Consider the following 4,719-nt stretch of genomic DNA (forward strand, 5'->3'; position numbering starts at 1 on the left):
TCTGAACCATTTATTTAAAATATGTCCTAATGGACTTTCTTTGGGAACAGAAGGAGAATTCCCTATGTTTCTGGGCAAAAATTCACAAACAACACAGAAGAAACAGAACCATAAATAAGTGAAGGCCAGAATACATCTGTTAGCATTCATTGTTCCCCCAAAGTTGGCGGGCTTCACCAATTTAACCAAATAGTTCCCTAGTTTCTACTTCCTGCCTAAAAGTTGGAGTTTGACTGACTAAACCAAATAGCTTCCTAGACAAGTTGAGAGAGCCAAACCAAAACCCTTTATTTGGAGACAACTGAATGGGAGGAAGGAATCCAAGAAAGCCATTCTGTGGCCATCTTTCCTCTGAGCTTAACATGCATGACAGAGAGGTCATAATAAAGATCCTTTTTTTTCTCAGTCATGGGTTCTTAGTGATATTCCTTCCACTTATTCAGAATTCATCCCAGTGAGCTATTTGGCAGGATGGAGATGGAACTTCCCAATATGCACACATAAATTTAACATAACATAACATACCNATTGACCATTATTCAAGTCCCTTATCGTTTCCCCCCAAAGCCTCACCTTTCTAACAGGAAAAGCATGGACAAGAAAACAAAAACCACAAATGAGAAACTTGCATTCGCTTGCGCTCTGATGGACACACCTACTGCACACACACATCAGCTTCCCCAGATGCTTCTTTCCTTTCCACTCAAACCACAAAACGAAATTGGCAGCTAACACAGGTAGGGAATCAGCAGGGAGTTTTCCCCAAGACAGAAATAGTCGGGGCAGCTACAGGAAGTGAACCAGGGTGCTCCGAGTGCACTGTCATGGTGTCTTGGGATTCCCAGGGGAACCAGATGCCACAGTGGTTTTGGCTTCTGTCTGGCCTGCCACAATTTGTTACCAAAACCCAAGTTCAGCTACGCGGTGCTCCAAAGGCCAATACTCAAGAGACAAGTTTTGATTGGGAAGTAATATGAATTTTATTCAGGAATCTGGCCACCTGGGGAGAAGGTGAACTCTTGTCCAAAGCCAACTCCCACATTTCTGTCTGGCCCAGGGGGTTTTAATGGAGTTTAGGGAGTACAGTAGTCTGTAACATTTCTTGATTATATGCAGGCTCAGTCTGCCAGCTACAGACGTTATCTCAGTGCTCAGACGTTGTGCAAGGGGGTCTGGTTCCTTTAGTGCCTGGGAGTTGAGCAAGAGTACTCTGTTCCTTCTAGGAAAGAATGCAGGATCTATAGATATACAAAGAAAGGTTAGTTAATCAATCACACTGGCTAAGCATGCTTGCTAAAGCTTAAAGACTACTAGGTTGGTTGGCTAGCGGGGCTGAGGTGTCTTCTGTCTGTCTTGTCTGTTCTTTTAAAGAAGTGGAGTATTAAAGTCTCCAGCTATTACTGTTGAACTATTTCTCCCTTTGGTTCTGTCAGTTTTTGCCTCATATATTTTGGAGCTCTGCTGCTGAATGTATGTATGTTTATAATTGATATATTTTCTTGATGGGCTGACCCACTAATCCTAATAGATTCCAGTTACATAATGTAATTACTTATACTGAAGGACTTGCTCTGCCACTCTGCTTTTTTTTCTGTATGTCATATTTTTTTTGTTCTTCAGTTTCATCCATTACTGACTTCTCTGTTCAATAGCATTTTTCTTGTACTGTTTTGATTCTCTTCTTATTTCCTTTACAATATATTGTTCAATTAGTTTATTCATGATGGCCTTGGGAATTACAATTAACATCTTAATTTACAACAATCTAGTTCACATTAATGCTAACTTAAACTCAGGAAATTCAAGGGGCACCTTGGTGGCTCAGTTGGTTAAGGGTCCAGCTTTGGCTCACGCCATGATCTCACAGATCGTGGGTTCAAGCCCCACATCATGCTCTATTCTGACAGCTCAGAGCCTGGAGCCTGCTTGGGATTCTATGTCTCCCTGTCTCTCTGCCCCTCCCCCACTTACTCTCTATCTGTCTGCCTATCTCTCTCTGTCTCTCTCAAAAAACAAACAAACAAATAAACATTTAAAAACACAACTCAAGAAATTCAAGAATATAGAGAGATGACTCATGAGTTTAGGACATGGGGGAACACGGTAACTTAAGAATGCTTCTCAGATGGGGATAAACTGAGAAAAAGCAGGGAGCAGTGTGAAGAGACAAATTCAAAACAGTGCCTAGGCAACCTGGTAAAAAGTAATTCGAAATCAAAGGATTCTTTAAGTGGCCTTGGAATTCAAGGAAAGATAATTTGAAAGGAAAACAGGAGATTCTTACAAACTCAGGTAAGCAGATTAACAGAGCCTTTTGAAATATGCCTTTGATCTCACTCATGAGTGACTGAACAATCCAAATGGTTTAAGTAAATGGTAGTCAACTCAAATTACTTGGTGAGAAAAGATGATATATAGAATATAAGTAATTAAATATTTAATGGTTGGAATTTTCTATTGTGAAATATCAGTGAGAAAATATTTTTTAAAAAAATAGGAAAATAGGCAACAGTACACTATTTATGAGCAAGGATACATTTTACTGTACTCACATTTTATTGTAGAGAGAAATTCTGTACCTTCCTATAACTTGCTTTTGCAAAAAACAGTGGTAACCATTACATTTGAAGGATTAAAAGAGGCATTATATTTAAAAATACACATTAAGAGGTTTTTTTTTCCTAACAGAAATTCAGGATGAGTTTTAAACAATGCAAGAATGGAAGAGGGTACAAAGCTGTGTTTCCAAATAATATTTGCTTATTTCCAAAATTAGATCCATCATCATGGTATTTACCATCAAAAACTACCGAAAGGAAGGAAGAAATGAGGGAAGGAAGGAAAAAGGGAGGTGGGAGGGAGAGAGGGAAAACGAGAGAATTCTCATCCCTGAAATCACTTCTAAGAGGTAAATCACACAAAGTTCTTGAATAATTTAAATACAGGCTTTACCTCCCAGGTCAACTATGAAGAGTATGTTGAGGTATGCTCTTGGTGTTATTATTTAAATATTTGTTTTTCTAAACTTACTTATTTTGAGGGAGAGTGTGCTAGCAGAGGAAGGCCAAAGAGAGAGGGAAAGAGAGAAGTCCAAGCAGACTCCATGCTGTCAGCATGGAGCCCGATGTGGGGCTTGAACTCACAAGCTGTGAGATCATGACCTGAACTGAAATCAAGAGTTGGATGCTTAACCAACTGATCTACCTAGGCGGCCCTAAATATTTGTTATTCTGTATGTACATGTGTGCTGTTAAAGCCTAATTATCCAAAGATTAGCAGAGACAGGCCTATAATCTGACAGAATCATATATGTCACCGAAGTGTGTGAGGTGTACCCTAGAGGGTCTGTGGATTGCTGCTCTCAACCAGAAGGATGGAGGCATGTTCTGTAAGGTTTGGATTCCTACTGAAGGATTCAGTGGAGGATTCACTTAGCAAAGTGGGGCATTTCCAAACTGGTTAGTGCCCCTGAGACAGGATTAGGGGAAGCAGGGATTGATTCAGGATTAGGGAGTTCTCATGACTCAAGGGCAGTTGAGCAATTGGGTATCCCCAATAATAGATAGGAAGAGCACAGTGTACTTGGGAGCAAAAGGGTAGTAAATGCTCAAAACAGACTTGAGAGTGGGAAGAGTAGTTGCATAGCCTTGAGTGAACCAGTATTTCCTGTTAATTTTGCAACTACTATTGTCCTCATCTGCCCTCCCAGCATGAATGGCAACAGAGCTCTTACCTCTCTTTTAGTCCTAGACATATTTTTTTCAGTCTCAGACAGATTTTTACTCTGTTAGTGTATCTATTCTAGCCATCTCTTGGATGTCATATATAATTAAGAGCTTGTTTAGTTTTAAATGACATTAAGTATTTAAGGGTACTCTTTAGTACAAAAGCATAATAACAAAGTAATTCCTATTCTTTTGGTTAAATTTAAATTATCTTTTAAAAATTGACTAGGAAGTCAGAGTCTCTAAGATCTCCTTTTCTCTGTCTTGATCATTGACTCTTAGGGGACATAAAACAGGAGAGTTAATCAAGTCTGGCCTCCGGCAGATCTGCTATGGTTTTTTTAAATCCTTCACACTAGTGAAGAGCTAGTTTCATGCAAAGCTGGGTCATAAATAAACTGGCCCAGGGGACCTGCAAACTGCTTGAGGGCAAGGATCTCTTTTTATTCACTTTTGTGCCCCCTCACCGCTTAACACAAGGCCTTGTCTATATGACTCTCAATAAATATTTGTTGGGTTGAATCCTACTTGGAAAAGAACTTTGAGAGCACTCCATAAAAGATTGAGTGTATTTTAAGACTAGAAGGAGAGAAATGTTGATCTTAACTGTACCTGGAAGTGTGTATGTCATTTTAATGCTTTCCCAAAGGCTAAGGGACAATCAATCTCAAGAGACAAAACCATGCTCTTTCATTCAATAGAAAAGGTGAGCTTCCACCTAGATTTAGTGAAATAATGGCCTATCCTTTATTGAATGCCTTAAAATCACGTCTTAGTCATGTTTTTTTCCACCGCCCTATCTCAAGTTTGCTAAATACATAAATATGTATAAAAATGTAGAATCATAATAACGGCACTCATCCTTATTAGTTAGCATATTAACCATTATAGTCACAATAACTATATTTAATTTATAACTTGGTATTTCTATTAGGAACATTGGGTAATCCTGAACACTATAAAGTCTGCATTGGGTATTCCTGAATTCAAGGAA

Source organism: Crocuta crocuta, unplaced genomic scaffold (genome assembly GCF_008692635.1).
Source record: "Crocuta crocuta isolate KB4526 unplaced genomic scaffold, BGI_CrCroc_1.0 scaffold630, whole genome shotgun sequence".
Taxonomy (NCBI): Eukaryota; Metazoa; Chordata; class Mammalia; order Carnivora; family Hyaenidae; genus Crocuta; species Crocuta crocuta.